This window comes from Macaca mulatta, chromosome 11, assembly GCF_049350105.2.
Source record: "Macaca mulatta isolate MMU2019108-1 chromosome 11, T2T-MMU8v2.0, whole genome shotgun sequence".
NCBI lineage: Eukaryota > Metazoa > Chordata > Mammalia > Primates > Cercopithecidae > Macaca > Macaca mulatta.
The window spans coordinates 10,510,616-10,521,630 of record NC_133416.1 but is presented as its reverse complement, the minus strand read 5'-3'; the positions used below and the strand labels follow the sequence as shown (position 1 = coordinate 10,521,630).

Below are 11,015 nucleotides of genomic sequence, written 5' to 3'. Positions count from 1 at the left end.
TTCCAACTGCATTGCTTATTTACCTGCATTTGTATATTGACTATTTTACAGATTCTTATTTTACAATCATTTGTATTCATTCATTCATTCATTCATTCATTCTCCCACATACTTATTTCAGCTCCATGTCTCAGGTGGCCAGAGACCATCCCGGCAGCTCAGGACCAAGGTGGGCACTGACTGTGAAGGGGCCACCATCCCATCGCAGGGCATACTCACACACACGCACCCTCACTCACACTGGGACCGTGCAGACACGCCCACTCACCTAATGTGCACATTTTGGGACATGGGAGGAAACAGGAGGGCCCAGGAAAAACCCATGCAGACGTGGGGAGACCATGCAAGCTCCACACAGTGGCCCCAGCTGGGAAGGAATTTTTTTTTTTTTCTCAACATCGTTATAACAAAACAACCTTACACAGAAGGATGTTACTCAAGAACCTGCTTTAACTGCATGTCAGTCACTATTTTAGAGCCATGGGACACTTTCTTCTGGGAATAAAGGACAAAACATTTATGACCAAAGATATCTCTATGTGTGTTGGGTAGTGATCAGCGTCATGGAAAAGAGTGAAGCAGGGAAGAGGGACAAGAACGTGGGCTGGTGTGTAGTTGAGTAGGAAAGATGTTCTAAATGTTCAAAAAGAAAGTTCACATAGCCTGAGAATGAGTGAAGGAAGAATTTTAAGAGTCCCTTTTGGCTAAAACAGAAGTTACAAGGACACACGCTGTGGTAGGTGAATGGTAAGTGACTGAATTTACCCAGCTTACAACTGAGAACTACTGAATATTTTAACTGAGATTTTAAAAAACTCAGTGACAAAAATGGGTTTGGGATTTTAACTTTTTAAATTTTTAGTACTTTTAAGAAATTCAGCATTGATTTGAAGTGAGCTTTTTTATTATTAAGAATTGGTTTTTTTGGTCAAAATATTTTAATCATACTAAGTTTCTGTTTCCAAAATCAGGTACTGTCTTACTTTTTTGGTTGTTTATTCTTCACTTCATTCTCAAAATAATTTGAAGAGTGTAGAGAAAGAAATTTTAGAATGGAGGATCATTTTAAGTGAATTGACAAAGAATTCACAGAGAAGGAGATAGCAGGGAGAAAAAAAATATGTACTAGCTATGTCAAAGGGCATGTTAGTAAACAAAATATCTGCCACTACAACTCACATAGTTACTATATCGAGAAGTCTAACATTCTGCTAATTAGAAGAAAAAAAAGAAATCGGATCACTTATAAAGTAAAAGAGTACCACTTATTTGGAAAAATGGAAGCTTTTTTGATCATGGGGGTTTAACAACAGCAACAAAATCTTCCATAAAAGTATGTAAGAGCTACTCTAATGGCAAAATAGACAACATCCTCCCCAGTATTCGTATGATAAACACATCAGCTAGCTTTGTATGGCTGTTCTTATAACTATTTTCAATGCAAGCTAAAATAACTTAAAAGCTCATTTCATAAAGTTAAATGTATGCAATACGATACATATTACATTGTGATGAAAGGATACTAGGAAACCATTCAGCCTTAAATATTAATCTAATCACCACTATACCTGAAATTAGGTGATTTCATCACATCAAAATTCTCCATTTCCAAGAAATTCACTGTAAAGTGCAAACATTACTGAAGAATAATGCAGCAAGTCACTAACTGTATTATTTTACTTTATTTGATAGTTTTCCTTCAATATCTAAATCTAAGCAATATCAGGCCTGCCCCACATGGAGTCTTCAAATAAAAAAAATTGATGTATAAAATATGCAAGAAGTTGGGTAAATTCTAGGTCATAATCAGGAATGATTTCTTCCAACACAAGGCCATGAAATTTAGCCTCTATAAGATCCAATTATATTAGACTTGCTTCTCACAATGGGATAAACTGTATATCTGCTGGTGTGCTATCCATAGGAAATCACTTCATTTGAACAATGTGATTTAGACTATGCTAGGGCTAAGATGAATCATGAACTTTTGTTCTTCAGAAGGATACACATGGTGGAGTATCTATTTACTTAATGTTGAAGATAAGGAGACAGGAAACAAATGCTCTATCTACTTCTTTACCACAAGTTATTTATTATTTTTGTGTTTTTGTGTTCACGGTCCACGTATCTCTGAGCACCTATTAAAGGGCTTCCTGGAAAACAAAAAGCAAACAAACAAAAAAAAATGTGTCCCATCTCACATGGTTCTACCCTACCAGAGAGGAAGATCATATACTGACAGATACTGAAATTGTAAGAGTTGGACACTACATTTTGCAAAGTCATTGAACCCTGTGCTCACTTGCAGTCTTCAGGTAGCCATGAAGGTTGAAGATGGATACATCACCTTAAATATTGAAATTTGAAAACCAGCTCTCACCTCAGATAAGAATGCCCAGAGCCAATAATTTGGAAATGAATTAGAAAAATGAATACAACCTTTTTTTTCTTTTTCTACTATTGATAGTATATATAGTTCAATTTCTTTTTCCTGAATAACGTGAGTGCTCTATAGCATTTGAGCTGTACCTTCATAGGCTCATACAGACCTATTTAGAATACAAATATCAAATATAAGGGCAGGGAACTTTGCATTAAGCCTCTGAGAGTTTAATGTTTGAAGGCATAGAGGTTTAGGGGACAAGGGAAGATAATGTTTGGAAACTTCATTTTCTAAATGTGAGCAACAACAACAAAATAATTTTCCATAAAGGTATGTAAGAGCTACTCTAATGGCAAAATAGACAAAATCCTCCCCAATATTCCTACAATAAACACATCATCTAGCTTTGTATGGCTGTTCTTATAACTACTTTCAATGCAAGCTAAAATAAAAGCTCATTTCATAAAGTTAAATGTGTGTGTGATTCTCCAGTTGCTGTTTATTAAAGCAGTTATTCATGGGATGGGTGGGCATAAAACAAAACAAAACAAAAAATACAAACACATCAGGCCTTAACAGAGAGTAATGTTTTGGCTTGGAGAGGTAAAGTCCATTGGGGATGAGGATGGGTGTGTGCTGTGGGAGTGGGCCATGCCTATTGTTGATGATCATCAAGAGAACACAGGTGAGATCTGCCAGCAAAGCTCTTTCCATTACTTGGAGAATCTTGAGACGGCAGGGACAGGGGCAGGGGTGAGCCTTCCCCATAGCTAACCCACACTGCCTGCTCCTTGATATCTTTATTTTATGCCTACAGTGGCATATTCCTGGTGGCGTGTGATGGCCGATTCTGCTGATTCTGTGCGAGGGGATGGTTGTTGGGCTGGTGGCCCTGGGGATTTGGTGTAAGTGCTGACTCTTTGCCAAAGATTCGACTGGAGGAAGGTAATACTGAAGGGTCATGGCATATCCCACTAAGCTTCTCAATTGTCACTATTTGTCTGTTTGTCACTACTTCAATTGTCCTATACATAGCTGCCAAGATATTCTCAATGAAGGAGAACACCGACCTTTTCCTTGTGATCAAAATAACTTTCTAGGTTTTTATTACTTAAAAGTATTTTTAAGAATTTACTACTGGCTTTTAAGAACTCCTAAATATGGATCCAAACTATTTTAAAAAACTATTTTGTCCCTCTTCCTATCTTGCATATCCTAAGAACCATGGAGTTTTTCAATTTCATATGTAAATCCTATGTTCCCCTGTCTGAAATTTTTCTCATTCTATTCTCTCTACCTCAAATTTCCTTCATCCCACTTTGTTTACTAAAATATTGTGCTGCTTCCCTCCAGTAAATCTCACAGTCCTCCAGTGGCACACTGTAGTCTGCATAGCTGTTGCTTGTTTACATATTTGTTGATTTTTCATAAGATATTTTAGAATCTTTCATTTATCATCTTTTATGTCTTTGTTATTTACCTAATTATCACAAGTACTTTATTTATTTATTTATTTGAAACAAAGTTCTGCTCTTTCACCCAGGTTGGAGTGCAGAGGAGCTATTTTGGCTCACTGCAACGTTTACCTCTCAGGTCTGAGAGATTCTCATGCCTTGGCCTCCCGAGTAGCTGGCAGTAAGGTGCGCACCACCACGCCTGGTTAAGTTTTGTATTTTTAGTAGAGACAAAGTTTTGCCATGTTGGTCAGTCTGATCTCGAACTCCTGGCCTCAAGTGATCTGCCAGCCTTGGCCTCTCAAAATTCTGGGATGATAGGCATGAGCCACCGTGCCCAATCTTATCACAAGTACTTTAACCATAACAAGAAATCAGTATGCATTTTAAAATAAATGAATAGTCTGGCATCACGCAAGGAACAGAAAATGAGTTCATTCACCTCTCTGAACTCAGCTGAGAATCCTGTATTCAAGAAAATGTCAAAACAACTGCTTTGAGCACGTTATTGATCTAGGAATCTTTTTTATTTGTGATTGTCTCCTTCAAACAGTTCAATTATTAACCCTCAGGTGTCAGTTTTGTGTATTTCTTAATCTGTTCTTTATAGCCCCTTCACTCTTTTCAACATTCATTTAATCACCTGTATCTAGTAAACTCTTCAGATATTGGCAATTTTAATGAAATGAAAATTCAATAAAAAATCTTTGCATCATTTTTATAATTCTGATTACAAAATGTTATTATTTATTTTTTATATCTAGCTGTCATGCAGCAAAATTACCTACAAGTTGAGAATGAAAATCTCTCAGGAACTCTGCAACAATTAGCAAAGCTCTTCTGCCAATATGTAACAAAACAATCAGAACAAAAGGGCGGCTGGATGTGGTGGCTCACGCCTGTAATCCCAGCATTTTTGGATGCCAGGACGGGCAGATCCCCTGAGGTCAGGAGTTCGAGACCAGCCAGGACAACATGGTGAAACCCTGTCTCTACTAAAAATACAAAAAAAACTTAGCTGGGCATGGTGGTGGGTGCCTGTAGTTCCAGCTACTCGGGAGGCTGAGGCAGAAGAATTACTTAAACCTGGGAGGTGGAGGTTGCAGTGAGCCAAGATCGTGCCACTGCACTCCAGCCAGAGCGACAGAGTGAGACTCAGTCAAAAACAACAACAATAACAAAAACAGAAGGGTACTTTTAGTAAGTATTGTTTTTTTAACCTCTTCATTTCTCTAATCCCTGGAGCATTTCTCTGACGGTAACTGAAGGGAGTCTTGAGATCTGCAGAAACCATTGAATGTAGGGAAAATGTAATTCCAATTTAAAAACAGCAACAACATTCTCGTGCTTGGTTTCTCCAGACGACCATAAACACAGCCCCTGTGACACAAACTGGAGATATTATGGAGATAGCCGCTACGGGTTCTTCAAATACAACTTGACATGGAAAGAGAGTAAGCAGTACTGCACTGACATGAATGCTACTCTACTGAAGATTGACAACCAGAACATTCTGGTAAGAAGATTCTTATGTCAAATATTTTGGAGGCAAGGGAGAAAACTCTCAAATGTAACACCTGACCTTTTTTGTTTTTTACATTTTTCTTAACATCTTTCAGTTTGTACTAATCTAAGAACCTTATGGAAACCTAGTAAGGATTACAGAACCCAAATATTCAATCCAATCATAATATTCTACAACATTGCTAGAGTTGATCAAATTGACTTGTCCCTTCCTGACAGCTCAGGTACATAGTCGGTCACACAAAAAGAGTCAGCCCAGTGATGTTCTCAATCATTTGTGTCCTGTGTTGTTCTAACTTGCTGCACTGCCCACTTACTGTTTTTGTGGGCTCAAACTCATACAAAGGATATCCAGTAAAATTAATTAGCTTTTGTTTCCGCTCCAGCAAAATAAGAGAATTTCCTAAAATCTCAGCTCTGTTACAAAACGATTAATTGAAAACATATATGTATATCCTGAATTTGTATTAGTCTAGGCTGGTTCTAGTTTAAAGATTTATAACTAAAAGTAGTCATGCAATTTTTTTTAAGAAAAAAAAGGTATAGGTGAATTTCAAGTAGAATTTATCTGTCAGGTTCTGTAGGGAAGTATGTAATGTTGATATATTCCAAAGAAAAGATTAGGAAATTAGAGAAAGGTTACTAGTGGCTTAAGCTTTTAGAAATAAGCAGTCAAATGCGACTGTCACACAATATCTCTTGTGGAATGCCATTCTGAGTCTTACATATTGGTCAAGAACCTCAAGTCACTTCCTATTTGCCAAAAATGCATTCTCACTTGTTATTCCGGGAGGTGTGAAAGAATGTAGACGTTTGTCCTCCATTTAGTTTTCTTACTCATATACTGATTGATTTACCTATTCCTTCATTAATTCAACAAATATGTGCTAAAACTATCCAGGACTTGGACCTATGCAGTTAATAAAACACAAAAAATAATCCTTAAGCTCAAGGAGTGTATATTTTAGGTGAAGCAACAGCCAAGAAATAAAACAAACGACATAGTATACAGTATAGTAGGTAGTGATTATTGCTAACTAGAGATAAGTAAACCAGAAAAGGTAGATAATAAATCCCTTTAAGAAAGACATTATATACTCCTTGACTCAACTAACTAAATTAATGCTTCTGTAGGTAAGATTTTATAGGCAAGCTAAGCAATAAAACCAAGCCATATAGAGTTTTAAATCTAAGGAATATAAAGCTCACCAATAAGGTATTTCTTTGTGTTTTCTTTCTCTAACTGTTTACATTTATTCCTTTGAATCATGTTTGGTAGTCTATTTGGGAGTATAATCTTCAATTGATTGCAGATATAAATATATGCTATAAACACATAGGAAGATTAGAATATCAGCTATTTTGTGTACAATTTTACTTGTGTCCTACAAGCTTTTTTAAGTTCTAAGACAAGTGAAATTGGTACAGATTCAAATATCAAATGAAATACATTAATATTAATATAGACATGTAATCCAACTTTTTTTTTGTCCGAAGTCTTATCATAAAGCTTTGTCTTTATGTCATTACCAACAGCTATGGAGGGATCTGACCATTGTGTTTATTTATGTTTACAATAGGAATACATCAAAGCCAGGACTGGTTTAATTCATTGGGTCGGATTATCCCACCATAACACTAATGAGGTCTGGAAGTGGGAGATGGCTCAGTTCTCTAAAAATATATGTAAGTCCCCAACACTCAGAATAGAAAGTAATACTAGAAACTCGTATTCTTGAGATCCCCTTTCCTCTCAGTCCAAGTCACTTAATAGTTGAGATGTGTCTCTACACCCTACTATGGGTTATATAAGCAGCAGCTGAGTCACTTACCCCCTACTTCAAACAAGAGAGCACTGGTCATAAGACAATTCTACTTTCCTCTCTCCCCTTCTTAAATTCTTTTATCTAAGCCACAACCGATCTTTATACCTGATATTATTCCCCTTCATTTCTACATTCATCTTTATCACGGAACAGAGTGTGTGTGCGTGCGTGCGTGTGTGTGTGTGTTTAGATTGCTCTGATTCTCTCCATATTTATATATGGAGAGAGAGAGATGGAGTCTCGCTCTGTCACCGGGCTGGAGTGCAGTGGTGTGATCTTGGCTCACTGCAGCCTCCACCTCCTGGGTTCAAGTGATTCTCGTGCCTCAGTCTCCTGAGCAGTTGGGATTACAGGCACGCACCACCACACCCAGCTAATTTTTGTATTTTTAGTAGAGACGGGATTTCAGCATGTTGGCCAGAATGGTCTCCATCTCCTGGCCTCATGATCCGCCTGCCTCAGCCTCCCAAAGTGCTGGGATTACAGGTGTGAGCCCACGGGGCGCCTGGCCCTCTCCACATATTTTTAAATCAAAATTTCATCCTTATTATTTTACAGTTGAAAGTTGTAAACTTGAGAGTCTTTAGACTTTTCAGTGGCATTTTGCCTACTCTTCTATCCTCCAAGTCTCCAAGAATTCAATACATTGTGGTTCACAGGATAATTCCAATGTCCATTAATGAAGCTCTATCCTCCTACACATGATGCAGGCAAATGGGCTGTTAACACTGGGTTGTGAACCTCAGCCGCTTCCTATATGGTTTTCCAAAGTCCAGTCTCAACATCTTTCGTCCATCCTACATATCAAAACTACAGTCTCTCTCCAAGTAAAATTTAAACTGAAAACCAAATCTTGCACAATCTGATCATGACTTATACTATTAATTAACTTATTTAATAAATATTTAGTAAGTATTTACTACAGGTGGGATCTCAGGATACTACAGCTACAACTCTTCACAGACCATGGGCTTTATCTCCTATTACTTGCTGTCTCATTCACAATATTGCAGACAAATTAGTGGGTTTTTAAAAAAAAGTCTTCCAACAAATCAAACTCGTTTTCTTGTCTCAAGGCTTTTGCATTTGCTATTTTCTTTTCCTAGAATGCTCTGCCTCCACAACCCCATGACTGTTTCCTTCTTGTGAATCCAGTCTCTATTTAAACATCACTTCTTCAATGAAGCTAAGTCTAATTACCCAAACTAAATTAGCTTCCCTTCAGCCCACATCCACACAGTCTACCACTGTTTTGTTTCTTTGTAACTTTACCACTGTCAGAAATTTTCATGTCTATTTGTGGGCTTCTTACTGGCATCACCTGACTGAAATGGAAGTTCCCCCGCAGGAAAGCCCTTGGCTTTCTTGCCTTTCCTTATCAGTCTATCCTCAGCCCATAGAACAATGTTGTCACATAGTTATGCAGATATATGCCCCATAAACTAATATATATTCTTTGTCCTCTCGTGATAAACAATCTAGAAGAGAATAAAAGATAACAGCCATTACAATACAGCATGCTGTCTTAGATCATCTATCCTGTAACATAAATCCTCAGTTCAAAAATATTGAATCAATTCACTTTTCCATGAACCTATTGCCATCCATGGCAGCTATTTGTCCTGTCCATCTCCTGTCTGTTCATCTAAATCCTGCCCTTCCATCAATACCGAACTAAAGTCTGAACTTGTAAATAAAACCTTTTCCCATCATTTCAGAGCTATCTCAATCTCTTCTTTGGGGTTCCTGTTGTACTAGTGTTCCCGTGCTCCTTAATCTTACGCCACACGAAATTGCCATTGAGCTTTTCAGATACGCATACCTTCTACTACCAAGCAGGTTGGGAGTTACTCAATAATGAGAAACTTCTTTTCTCTGTTTTCCCCAGAGTCTCCATTTTGTGCATCAAAATACTATACACAGAGTTTGACTGTTGATTACTTCCTTAGTCTCTGAAGGAATTTATTCTACCTTTCCCATTCACAGGTTTGAGCTTTCTGAAGATGGAAAAGGAAATGTGAATTGTGCTTATTTTCATAATCAGAAAAGGCACCCTACCTTCTGTGAGAACACACATTATTGAATGTGTGAGAGGAAGGCTGGCATGGCCAAGGTGGACCGGCTACCTTAATGCAAAGAAAGGGGCCGGATATCACAGTTAAGGGCTTTATTGCACAATGAAAGTTCTGAATGAAAAAATCAATAGCCAAAAATTGCTTATTTCTTCCTTTCTTCTCCTTGATGTCATTTTTAATATTATCTTTACTACCAGAATCACTTGCCCACTCCCTTCTTTGAATATCCAGAAGCCAACATGTAAATTGATCACTTGTTTCCCAATTATTCTACTTTCCCTTAATTTTCTTTCTTCTTGTCTAATTTCTAATTACCTGAATACAATATGATTTACTGCATCTTCATATATACACACATAAAATTAAAATCAGGACAATATAGGCTAGTGCTTAATTAAGTTGGGCAAAATATCGAAGCTTAAAATGTATGCAGAATATCTAAGTTTGAAAGATAGCGTGATGTAACAAAACGAATACTAAACTTGGAATCGGTAGAACAATTTAGATAATGTCACTTAAAGTACAAAAATGAACAAGTCACATAGATTTTTTACCTTCTATTTTCTAATACTTAACATAGGAATAATACATTCTCCATTTATACCTCACTTCTACAACTTAAAATAAAACTTTGTAGTGTTAACTATACCAGAAACTTTACAAAAGCAGGCACTGTGACTTCTCCATTTACTATTGTATTACCAGCACCAACCCCAGATCCTGGCTTACAGGAAACAGAAAGACATTACAGAAACACAATTACTATTCCAAGTTCATTTCTGGTTAGACTCAACAGCAGTAATTTTGTGCAAAAGAAGGAGAAGAAAGTTTGTAAGAAAGCTCGTGGGGTTTGTAAAATGAATAAATGCTTCTCAAGAAGGCCCAGAGGCTACTGCACAGAAGGACAAGTTAAAATGCTTTAGTTAGGTCTTTTCCTAACAACTCTATGCTTGCTTCTTGTTGAATAACTCAGCAAGTATTTATAGAATACATGGAAAGGCACCCTTTCACAGGATAATAGGCAAAAACTGCATTTCTTTCCCACAGCTTCCCTTCTTTAGTGAATACAATTTATAAACATGATTCTCAAACATCTCAGCTGAGGTGTTGGTTAAAACATTGAGACATTCAAACACAAATGCTGATGTTACTCAGTGGGAAGCCTGAGGACACACAGAGATGTGGGTTTTTACAAGCACCATGACATAATTCTTGTACAAGTAGTCTTTAATACAGTTAGAGAAATATCACTACTTTAGAACTTACTCTCTCTATAAGTAATTTAGTGTCTTTAAAACTCTATTTCCTCATCTACGAAATGGGTTTAATATTATGACCTTGCTCATAAGGTAATTGTGAAGCTCATTTGATATGATTATATAAAGTATTGATCAGAATACTAAGCACATAATACACCCTCAATAAATGTGTGTTACTCTTAAAGCTTTGTGCACTAACACTCAAAGACACTTGAATCTTTATCTTTTTTCTAGACTATCAATAAACAAGCAGATTTGGAGGGCTTAGGAAAAATAACAGAAATACCTCAAATTCTACTTGCTATTTCAAATGTCTAGAGATCTTGGATTTGGAGTGAATGTATTATTATTTTCTTATTTTTAATTGTTTATTTAGAGAAACCAAATAGGAACTAATAATTCAGAACATTATCCAAAAATTAACCATATCTTTGGCTTTCGTTTCATCTCCCCAAAATGGGAAAGCATATGTTCATACATCACTATGGCACACA

The 11,015-nt window shown here is 36.8% G+C and overlaps 1 pseudogene; it reads left to right on the top strand.

Moving 5' to 3' along the window:
* The first annotated feature begins 2,321 nt into the window (after nucleotides 1–2,321).
* LOC100429109 (C-type lectin domain family 1 member B-like) lies at nucleotides 2,322–9,318 on the top strand (annotated as a pseudogene).
* Nucleotides 9,319–11,015: the final 1,697 nt, after the last annotated feature.